Raw genomic sequence first — 12,599 nt, 5'->3', positions numbered from 1 at the left:
TGGAATAAGGAAAGATTCAGGTCTGTATTAAGAAACTAATGGAAAAGAGCATGCTTTGAGGGATGATTTTAAGTTCTTGAGTGAAGCAAAAAAAATGAGGGAAGATGAGCCTGCCACGTAGGTCAAAATAAGGAAACCCAGGGAAGAAGACGACCCTAGGCAGAAAAAGAAAACTGACACATTTGAAGAAAAAAGTGAAGATGGGGTTCTTAAAGGGTCAGGTTGACTAAGATTTTGAGAATAAACTATCAAAATTTTATTTTGAAACTAATTGTGTTCACCAGGGGAAAAAGCAGAATGCATGAATTACACTTTCTTTATACTCAAAAAGAAATAATTGTAAGCTAATGAGTTCTAGAGACAAAGAACTTAGATTTTGTGTTTGCACTTGTGCATTGGTGCATCTTATTTACATCACATTTGTGACACATACTGTCTCTCCCGTAAAAACAGTCTACAAATTTCTTCCAGCCTAAAGAAATTTCTAGAACATAATTTTTATGTCTATGTATATGTACATACACATATGTATGGGTTTTTAAGTCTGTGTCCCATAGGAAAGGAAAGGAACACACTGAAGCAGGAATGGCATAAATGACTCGTCAGAGTGTTTACCGCTCAGCCGGTAGCTTATCTCCTCTCTTGTCTTTGGGGATAGTTAAATGATCTATATCAAATTTGTTCTACAGCTGTCAGTACCTACAAGCACATAAACAGACAGGTAAAATTTCTAGGAACCAGATGCCCACCTTGTTGAAAGAACTGCTCCAATTGTCATAATCAGTACAAGTAATGAAGAGTGAATGAGCATGGAAATAGAATTACTTTTCTACCCTTTAAAAGGGGTAGTAACAGGCTGCATTCTTTTGGATGCTCTTCCAGCTGACTATGCTGAACTTCCCCTGAACATAGGAAAAGGGCATTTTAATCTCCAAAACCATCCATCTAGTGTTTTCTATTAACATTAAACAACAATAACAATGGATCTTACAAAAAATTTTAACTGGTGGAAGGTACCCTGTTCACGTTACCTTTCTCTGCACTCCCTGTTGTTGTGACTTGTGGCAGAACCGAGTTTTTCTCTGCTTTAAATTTCAGTGTCGCTTTGTGTTTCTTCCTCACTAGCTGAAATGATTTAAATCTGTTTGAAATCTGTATACAGTAGGGCATTACTTGAAATGAGCTACAGCAGGAGTAGACATGAGTGAGTGACAGTTGAACACATATAGTAATCAGCAAGGGCAGGATTTAATTGCAGCTAATTTGTACTGGTTGAACACCTCTCTGTATAGAAAATACTTTACACTCAATTGTATATGTAATGTTTCGGACAATCAACATATGGTAAAACTTAACAGTATAACCATATAATCTAACACAGATTTGACCTGTCCTTTCTTTCTTTGCTTGTCAGAAGCTTTTATTCCTTTTGTACACAAAAATATTTAAGAAATGCAAGTCTGGATACAGGACCAGGTCTCTTTCTATCTTTGGTCCTATTAATTATTTGATTTTGGGGATGCATTAAAAGCCACCACATAAACCATTGAATTGCCTCTGTTCCCAAAACCTTACTTCTTTTGGTTCAGAAATTCAGGAAGCTTGCTGAAACTCTATTACAGTGTGGGTGAATAGATATGGCTTGTGACAGTTTAGATACAACACAATAATTTATGACTGTGTGAATGTACATTGCTGAGTCCTCTTCTTTGTTCTCAAGTATAAATGCCTTATTCCTTATCATTCACTTTCAGTTTTTATAAAACTGTATTATTGAAGCTTTAACTTAGGTTTTTTGTCTTCTTGTAACATCTAGGAAAAACCAAAACTAAACCAAAATCAGAATTCTGATTCTGATAACAGGGGGTAATATATTTGGAAAGCTTAAAAAATGGGTTCTAGAATAGATGTAGATTCCCAAAAATGCAGAAATGTTTAGAAAACTTGCCTGAAAAAACTTATGCTCTGCAAAGAGAAAGCTCAGGTTGGTATGACTTTAGCTTGGTAAAACTTCAGAAAATATTTCTTCCAACAATTGCATTGACTGGTCAAGGTGAAAATTCCTGCAGCCATCGCTTTTAGGTTTGTTGTTTTAGAGTTTTTTTGGAACTGTAGCTTTGTTGCAAAAAGTCAGCTTTGGTATTAATTTAAATGGTGCTCCTGGTATGTCTTGTTTTGCAAGGAAATACAGAAGCCTGAGTACATTCCATGAATCCAGATTTCAAGGGATGGTAACTGTTAGGTCAGTGAAAGAGCTCACTTTGTAGTTATGGAGCCTGCCAATGTTTGTTATAATAGAGGAGAGGGAGTATCTATACTGCTTTAACTGTAGTTAAAGGTATATAAAGGTTGACTGTCATACCAGTCAACGAAACACTTACCTTGAAGATTAAGTTAGTCAGCTTAAGTGAAATGAATTTATTTTTCTGAGAAAAATAATCTTCTCTAGTCACTGGAATATGTTGTCTCAATGATACTGGGCAGGCCTAATTGTTGTACTCTCAGTACTGTAGGAGTCTTTATTAATGCCTTCTAGCCAGGAAGAAATATCATTTCTCTTTAGCATTACTTCCACAGTGTTTATTTGATCCTATTCAATTGTGAATCTCTTTTTTCACTTTTTTTTAATTGTTTTTAATTTACAGTGTTATTCCATGGAGTTTTTCTGTGATTCAGCTTTTTCTCTGTGTGTTTTTCCTAATGAGGACATAATTCAGCTATTCTTTGTAAAGGGACCAGGCCACCTCTAGCCAGAATCTTCCAAAATTTTGATGCAGAAAAATACAAAGAAAAATAAGAGGGATTGTTACCTTATTTTTTAAATAAATTCCTAGGCCTTCTCATTTTCAAAACATAAAAATAGTAATGATAGAAAAAAAAATCGAAAATCTTAGTGTTTGAAGTTGAGCCTTTTTACTCTGTTCACTTGTCTCTGTGCAAATTAGACATGACCAAAGCTTTTGCAGTGTTCCCTGTCATCTGGTTTCCAGAGTCCAAGCCAGTTTTGCTGAATAGTCTGTTTGCTCCTTTACCCATAGCCCAGAGAGTTCAGTGCCAGCATTGCATCTGTAGCACTTTCAGAGCCAGTGACAACCCTGAGCTCTGAAAATTACTTTCTCTGAAGACTTTGTCAAATTACATAACTCTAAGTTCTTGGTCTTAAATGCCTAAACATGAAGATGAAAAATACCATCAACCTTATTAGAATTTACAGAAACGGTAATACAGTACTATTTTTGTGGATTTGATTGACAGGAACTCTGGAAACAGATGCTTTGCAATCAAATCTGTGTTTTTCCCTTTGCTTCTATGTTAAAAAATTCATAAAACTGCGGCTGTTTTCTGAATTTTGACTTCTGAAGTTAAACCCAGCCCAGATGCATGAGGTGTCCATATAAAACTGGTACTTAGTGTCAAGAGATGCTTCATGGGATGTTGTTGGAGGTTCCTGCTGCTAAGTTCAGGATGCCAAGGAATCTTCCCTGACCCTGTCCCACACGAAGGAGTGTTAATTGCTGTTTGTAACAGCAATATTTTTCCTGTCTGTTGAGGTATGAAATCTGTATCTTTGAACCTTCCCGAAACAATCATAAATGTATATCCTGGCTTCTTAGCCTGAGAGAGGCTCTAAAACATCATATGTCATATGATGCCTGGACATTGCTTAGGAGAGTGGGGGTCAGCATGTGTCAAAGCTACATGCAAAGAGCTGTGCTCCTGGCTTCTCACATTCTCAAGCACTCCTCAGTTTATCAGCGTAGGTGAAGCCTGAGAGAATTGGTACAAGTAGTATTGTCATCATATACTTCTTAGTAATACACTCTCTATTTTTTGTAACTATAAACATAAAAATGCATGTAGCAATCTTATCTTCGTGATATTAATGAACCTGAGGATTGCAGAAGAGGGTGAGAACCTCTGCTATTTGTCTAAAAGCTAAGATGGTTTCACCTGCTGGACACAGCTCTGCCTTCATGTAGCTATGTAAGCCATATACCTTAAACTGTGCTCTAGAAAGTGTTTCAAAGCCACCCCAAATCTTGACATAACATGGTTTATCTCCCAATTTAATTCTTTGTTCTACTCTCCTACAGTGTAGGAAGAACTGTTGGAATTGAAGCAGACCAATAGATACCATCCAGAAGGCTTTCTAATAAAAAACTATAATACTACGATGTCTGTCTACTTTTTTTTTTTTTTCCCCCCAAATTTCAGATCTGGAGTTGACTGTATTTTGTCCTGCAAAATTAAAAAAAAAAAAATTCATCTCTAATAGATGGAATAAGTTATTTAACATTTCAGTAACGTTTCTAATTAAGGCATGAGTGTGAAAAAGCTGCAGAAGAACAGCGTTTCTTTAATCTATGCAATGCTGTCTCATACCAAAATGGTACTTCTGTGGATTCATTTAAATACTTCAAAATGCCAATTTGATTGTAAGTCTGCCATTTTAAAAATTAACTGTAAAACACCACAGAAAAACTTCATGAAAAATTTACTGCATGGATAGATATTGGTTTTGTTGTAAGAATGATATTTAGTGAAAGTGGGAGGTGGGGCTCTTATTACTTTTTCCCCTGCCATATACAGTGGCAACACTTCAAGGGCTTGTGAAGAGCCAGCCCTTCCTCTGTGTGCAGTCTGCTCTCCTGTGGGGCTGAAGGCTACACATGCAAAGCAAGGGAGAATGAAGCAGCTAAATAATATCTTTTCAAATGTGCCTAAGTGTGCTAATGCCCCGATATGTATTTATTTTTAATGAATAAGTGCAAAGTGTGCTCTGACAGAAATAAACTCCTCATCGGCTCCCTTTGTGTAGATGCCTCGGAGACAGCAAGGGGGAAGGTATTTGAAGGAAGGGCAGTGGTGATTGCTTGATGCTTCATGTGAAGGAGTTTCTGGAAGAAATCCAGAAGTTTTGAGAGAAGTCACAAAGAGGAGGGTAGAGGGATTGTTGGAGATTGATGAGTTTTTAAATGTTACTAGACAAAAAAGGAGTATTATAGAAAGAAAAATCTGGATGATACTTCATGGGCATGAAATCTGAACTCTGAGTAATCTGTAGAGTAATGCCTTTAGAAGAGAAAACTAGTGAGGGAGTATATGAAATTTATGACAAGACATGATAAAACAAAAGCTGAAATGCAGGCGTTTTGTGTAAAGTAAGAATAGTTACAAGGATAAAAAAAGTATATCTAAACTGAATTTCCAGGGTATTTTGATCATGTGCCTAAGTTGCCAGTGTGATTTTTTTAGTGTACCTGCTAGTGATTGTGGTTGTGCAAGATACACTACATGATTCTGAGGAAACTGTTACAGTTTGATGCCAGAAGAGACTTTAACTGGTCTGAAGTATTACACATGTTTGGCACTAACATAACTGGGTGTGTCTGCTTTTACAAATGAATCTAAAGATGACAATGCCCCTGAGCATATTTATTATTATAATTCCTTGATTAGCTTGCTGTTAAGGAAGATTACTTTAGATGCCACGGCAATATAATAAGGATCATTTTTCCAAGGGCAAACTTGATGAAGTGTGATTGGAACATCTACCTTTTAATTCAAATGCCTAACCTGTTGTGTTGCTCATGTATACTACTTGGGAATTCTTCGTGCAACGTCTGCACCTAAACGCCCTGGGAATTGCAAAATGCCTCTCTATTCCTTTTCTGCAAAACATTTTTACTAGCTTCAGGACTTCTCTTTTTCATCCCTGCAAGTTTCTAATCATAAAGAATATACTCCCTACCAGATCTTCTCACAAGGGCTGAAACTAGGATGAGGAGCCTGAGGACATTTGCCTGTCTGTCTTCACTTGCATTTTAGCTTAAAATTAAAGCTCTTTGTCATTTCATTCTTTTTTCAATCTTCACTCTTCAAAGTCCCCAAAGTGGAGAATTCTTTCTCAGCAGCTCTGTCTACACCGGCCTCTTAAGGCTATCCTTCAAAACCTACAACTCATTTGCCGGCTACAGCAAGAACCTGAAGGTTGGGATTTTTCAGAGACAGAGATCTGCATGTTGGATCACGCCTGCTAGAACATCACAAAATGCACCAAAAGATTTAAAAGGCAGATAAGCAGCCTGAGAGGAAAGCTGCAAATGTACTTCGGGCAGGCCAGAATAGACCACAAGGGCAGATAGTTTATTTCAGTGACATGCAGAGCTAACCAGTTCTACTTCTGTCAGGTTTTCCACAGAATATGAGCATTTCCTTCAGGAAAAAAAAAAAAAAAAAAAAAGAAGTATTTAGTAAATGCATGTATAGCTTTCTACATATATGCATATAAATGGATTTTTAGTCATGGTACAAAGGCTCTTCAGGAGCCCCACAGTCCATACTAAGTAGCAGATTTTAATAGTTAAGAATTATTCCAGGGAATTTAGATCAGATCCGTGTTAAGAGGACACTCCTCTAACTATTGCCAAATGCCACCATCGATAAATCTAGTATGTAGAAAATGGAGTGGGTTTTTTCCACCATTTACTTCTTGATTCCATATCAGTATTTTCACTGTTTTTTTCTTAACTCTAGACAGGACTGCACTTCTCTGTCCAAAAGGAGGTTATCAAAAACCTTGAAAAACTACAAATAAAATGTCTGTAATTGTATTGCCTATTTACATTCATGTTTATTTTTTTCTTTCCCTAACTATTGTTGTACTGAATATCTACCTAGAGCTCTTTAAGCTGACTTAAATTTTAAAAAGCATTACAAAGACATTCATAAGCAGAAAAAATGGACTCAGTAGGATTTCAGTTGAGCTGATTTAGCTTTAGCAATGAAGGATGATTTTTTGAAGTGGCTTATACTATATAACGAGGTTTGATTATTTCATTAAAAAGATTATGGAAATCAGGTTACGAAAAATAAGTTTTAAGTTTTGTTATTGTAGCTTTAGATTTAAACACAATAACTTACAATAACGAGTTAATTTGCCAATTTTTTTGTTATAGGAAAGATGTGTGAATTAAGTTGACCAAACTGTACTTCAGACCCTCATTCTTGACTTGTTTGTCTCTCCCCTCCCCAGCTCTCCATTTCAGCTAGGTCTGTGCTGTTTACAGTAAGAACAATAATATCAAGAAAATCTTGTTTACTGCTATTGTTGTTCTCATACTTGATGGTGAGGACATGAGAATCCTGTCCCAATGAATCTGACTGCTATTAGGGCACGGAACTCTTAATTCTCCTGGTTTTTATAAACTATTTCTCTGTTCAGTCCAAAATTTCAAGGGTAGTCTCATAAACACAAACATGGTCATGTAGGGTCGAAAAATTCCAAAGAGCAAGTCTGTATGCACAGCTTTTACTGATCCAGTGCTGTTAACTCACCATAGAAACAAATCATGCTGAAGCTTCATGATACTCAGTTTATGAGAACATGGTGTTATTTGAAATGTAGCAAGGTGTTAGGCATCACAGTAATCCGAGCTTGGCATGCTTTCACAGGACCCACACAATCAAATAAAATAGGGCTGGAAGACTCTTGTAAAGATCTTCTGTGTCCCAGAGCAGAATCACTGCTCTTAGCTGTTTCTGAAGATGTTTCTTAAAGAGGTCCAATGATAAAGATTTTGCAGTCTCTACAAAATTTATTGTACTTCTCCAGTATCCTTACCATTGGAAAGTTTCTTCTTAAATTTAATTAAATCTCTCTGGATTCAGTTTAGGGCCATTCTTGCTTGTCCTACCCATGGAGTACAATTAATTCTTCCTATGCAGGAACTTGCTGAAGACTGCTATTGCTTTAGGGGCTTTTTTTTTTTTTTTTTTTTTTTTTTTTTTTTTTTTTTTTTTTTTCCTTTTCCTTCTTTTTTTGTGATCAGACTTTTGATATCCCACAGTTGGATTTTTTCATCATGATCATTCCTAGTGCTCTTCTCTGGCCACCAGTCAGATGGTCCATCTCTCTGAAACATTGTGCCCCACGCTGCATGTCTTTGCCTACCTGTTTCTTTAGAAAGCTGGATAAAGTGGGGAAAAAAATACCAGTTTTGTATTTGACGTTTATTGTCCCAGTTTACTTTTATTGTACCAATATGGAAGTACTGAGCGAAATCCTTAATAGATGTTTTTTCATCATAGCTGTTTATTTAAAATTTGGTATTTCTTTAAATCATGTCCCCTGTAAAAACAGAACTTCAATAATTAAACATATTAAAAGTATCTTAAAATAAGCTTTAAATTTATAATATTTAATGTGAAACTCAGGCTTTGTAATTCTCCACTGATTATCAATTTGCTATTTCAGTAATGGCTAAAGTGCCTTCCTCCCATACAGCAAAAGCCTGATATGACCATCTTGGTAATATTTCCTTTTCTATTTGCAGTCTTACTTATGTCTCTGGGTATGCTTTTGTAAGGGTGGTATAAATAAAATCAGTTAGTGTTCAAGTACTTGAAGCCCTTTAAATGAGTAACTCTTCAATAAATATGTAATCCCTCACATTTTGATTGGCTGAGAGAGTTTGATTTGTAAATTACTGTACCTTTATTTGTAATTGCTTTAGTACTATGTAGATGGATTGCTTTGGTTTCTAGCTCACAGGGTATCTGGATGAGAAATCTATGCTTATGCTGCTTTGTGTCAGCACTCCTTTGACAGTGACAGTGGAGAATGTTATTTAATTAAAATTAGTTGGAAAGACAGAAGTATTTATTTCTGCTTTCTGAATGGCTAAGGCTATTGTAGAGTAAATATTCTTTTGGCATTTGTTCTTCACATGTCATTTTACCTCTCCATATTATTTACCAAAACTAATCAGTCCTCACATTTGTACTGTCAAATTTTAGATGCTATTCTGAGAATCTTGGTGTTGACCAAAACAAAATGTTTGAGTACGTTTCCTTTTGTTTTATATCTGCTTTGTCTTTTGTTTTAATTTATATCTTGATTATGATTTTTCTTAATAATTTGCTTAATAATCTCCATGCTGATTTCATTGTCATTAATGTCTAAATTTCCCTTTCAGATTTCTATCAGTTAAAACTGCTGCCTTCTAACAGCCTAACATTATAATGCTTCCCTTGGTATTATGTTTCTTTCTCCTCCCACATTTGCTCTGCATTTTGATTTTAGTACAAATGGGACCGCTCTTGCTTTCATTTGCATCAGTTCCTTTCCTATTTATAAATTATCAAACCATCTATTATTCTACCTAAGCCAACACTACTTTGTTTCAGTCTGATTTAACTGCAGGTAGGCTTCACAGGCGATAAGTCAAGGTCTACAATGGACAGATTTGAAAGAATGTCTTTTTTTTTTTTTAACTAACTCCTTTCATCTCAAGGACACACATTTGTGCATAACAGTATATAAACTTTTAATAATTTTAAGGGTCTTTTTTATTTCTGGATTCACACATGGGATAGCTGTATTGTTCTTCTTTTCCCTACAAACTTAAGTATCTTTTGTATATCTGCTGGCTGATTTTCACATAAAATTGGCCATACCAGTTTTCATGTGGGAAACTGATACATGCTGCCATTCCATGCGTGTTAAACTAAGATCAACTCTTAGTTTAGCTATTACATGACCCCAAAAAATCACCACATGGAAGAAAATAGCAGTGGTAGGATATTTGTGAGCTTGTGGAACTGTTATATGATGTGTGCACTTGTTTTGTTTTCACTTGGTCACACATAATGTAAGTAGCAGGAATGGAGTAGGATTGCCTGCTCCTGTGTTTACTTAAGGAAAGTTAAATTCAGTCATGGGGAATGAAAGGAAGGAGATTCTCAAGCTGGAGCACAGCTTTGGTGCTGCGTGCCCTGGTCTCTCCTAACCCTTGACATTTGTATTCTTCAGAGCCTTGGAGACAGCGTTTGGGTTTGTCCTGGACAATGTTGTGCAGAGTCTGGGGTGTATCCCCAGTGACCCATGCGTGTTGATGTTTACAATGAAGAGCTGAGGTAGAAGCAAGCCCCTGATATGGGTGGTTTGTTTCTAGTTCTTGGTTAGCCAAATGATGGGCAGGAAAAATAAAATAGTTGTTTTTGAAACAGTGTTTAGTATCCTTTAAATGCAGTTATATATATCGAGAAGCTAAATTTGCGTTAGAAAGAGAAATATGTTAGCTGCTAAGATACTAGTGCCCTGTATTTATTTAGCATCCTTCAAATGGGGAAAAAGTAAGACACTAAACAACAAAAAAATTGCCAAAACAATTAGAGTGAAAAAAATCTGGTAATTAACTATTATTTTTCACAAAACTAGTCTAATTACAAATCAGTCATGGTAAAATGAAAGGTCAATAACTACAGATGCATAATTTCTCTCTGATAGATTGCTGTTTGAAAATAGGTTTATGACAATTATGTGATTAATTTCCTTTTATTAAACAGCATTATGAGACTTCATGTTGCATTCATCAGTTTATTACTGTTACTTTTTCTCTTCAGTTGCAAATTAATCCTGGATAACATCAGGGCAGAACAGAAACTCAGGTAGAATGAGGATCTCTTCTCCTAGGCTTGTTTATATTACAGGGAAGGCGCCTCAGTATGCTGGAACTGGCACTATAATCCTAAGAAAACAAAATGAAACAAACAAAAAACCCAACAAAAAGTACACACACACAGAACAAACAAACAAACAAACAAACAAAACACAGGAAACAAAGTACTTTTAGCCCATGGAAAAGGAAGACCAGATTCAATGACAATCTTACATTTCTAAGATGGGACACATGAGGAATGTAGTTACCAAACTGTTATCCAGAACAGCTTTCCTCACTTGCAACTTAACCCTCAAAATGCTCTCTACCTTTTAATCTTGAAATTCCCCAGGCACAAGGAGTTGCTGTCCTGGACAAATGCAGAATTTCCACAGGGCTGGGCTCAGTGTAGTGTTCAGTGGCCACCAACACTTTCTGAGGAGGCAGCTGAAGAGGGTCTGTTGTATTCTGGCCTCCTCTCCAGCAGCCTGATGGTAGGAGTACTTAGGGTGGTAATGCAATATCCAAGGCTATTACCTTTTCTTTTTGAGCATAATTTAGTTTCCAACATTTTGGTCTCTTGCAGGTTTGTGTCATGCCACTAGGCAAGGCTGTGGGGCACCCTGCAGTTTGTCTGCTGTAATTGCACATATGGCCCATGCAAGCTCTCTGCAGCTGCTAATCTAGATGCAGAAGACAAACACATCTTTTTTTGTTTGAATATTTTCATACTTTGATGTTGGGTTAATTGGGTGAAGTCCTTCTTAGTTACCATCTAGATTTCTTAGATAATACATTCCTTGAGGTGGATACCAACAGCCTTAGCTACCTGGTGCTCCATTTCTACTTCTGTAGGAAGAGACTGTAACAATTGTTCAGTCTGCTACTTCTAGGTGAAATCAGGACAGTTATACAGCTTGGATTTTAGTTTTATGGATTTCCGTGCTATATGTGCTCTACAGTGTGGTGCCCTTGTCTTCACCCAACAGGTTTTATCTTTGTGTAGTTTAGAAAAAAAGAGTGTTGTTCACTAAGGGCAAGGAGGTTGACTCAGAGTGCATGGGAGTTTGCTTTTTCTGTCAAGTGTCCTGGAGATAGTGCTGTTGGGAAGGAGTTGGATCATCTTAAACTCAAGATTCTTTAAAATAGTCCTAAATACTTTGCTATTCCATTTGGAATGATTATAAGGTGCCATGCTGACTGCTTGTGATATTCATTAGAGAACTTTCTGGGAAAATACAATCCATGAGAGATGAAGGTTTAGCAGTATCATTTGAATTGCTATTAGAGAGTATTTGAACAGCCTCGGCTTTCTGTCACCGTCTTTTGAGGATCTTACAACTTTGGGTAATTCTGGGCTTGTTGTTTGCAGCTAGGTGGATAATAGGCCTGCAGCAGGATGTGAGGTGGCAGAGGTTCTCATGGCATGGTTTTTTATTATGTAGCTATGTAATAATTTGGTTTACTTGTTATTCAACCAGTGCAGAGCAGTTTTGGGCCTTCAATCCATCTTAGCATGTTGATACGTTTCTGCTGCATAGTGCTACCAGTGAGATGACTTTCTTTTGACATATTCATGCATTTGGAAACTTACTTTACATTCAGTAACTTATTTTATGTTCATAAGGAATGTTAGAGTATGCAGTCATTTGAAAAAATAAAATGGGGATTTGGAGTTAGAAAAAAAGAATCTGGTTGTCTTCTGGCAATTTTTTTGGTTCAGGTTATCTGCAAAGTGTACACCTCTTGTCAGTATAAATAGGGAGTGCCTGTATAAACATTCTTGTTTTGCCTGTTCCACATAATAGTTTCTTGTATCATATTTCTTTTGACCTCGCTATCTGAAACCAATTACAGGAGATCCATTTGGGCTGCATCTATTTTCATAAGAAGCCCAGGCAGCAGTGTTTTTCTCAGAGATGAATATCAACATCAAATATGCTTCTGAGTGCTTTGTTATTTATGTTTCAGAGAGATTTTGTAGCCTTCAGCTCTCAAGAATGTGTCACGCTGTGCTGTTTATACATTGACGATATTAATGGGTGTAGATGTCATTTTTCATTTTAACATCTCAAATGCAACAGGCTGATAGGTTAAACATTCCTGGTTTTAAAGGAAAGATATGAGTGACATCTGTTTCCTAAAAGTATACATATA

The 12,599-nt window shown here is 36.4% G+C and overlaps 1 protein-coding gene across 1 annotated transcript in view; it reads left to right on the top strand.

Moving 5' to 3' along the window:
• Positions 1-12,599, top strand: part of FOXP2 (forkhead box P2) — a 399,917-nt gene that overhangs the window by 265,801 nt on the left and 121,517 nt on the right. The gene's annotated exons all lie outside the window — the stretch shown is intronic.

This window comes from Calypte anna, chromosome 1 (assembly GCF_003957555.1).
Source record: "Calypte anna isolate BGI_N300 chromosome 1, bCalAnn1_v1.p, whole genome shotgun sequence".
NCBI lineage: Eukaryota > Metazoa > Chordata > Aves > Apodiformes > Trochilidae > Calypte > Calypte anna.
Note: the sequence above shows the minus strand (reverse complement) of the source record. Positions and strands in the feature narration are given on the sequence as shown.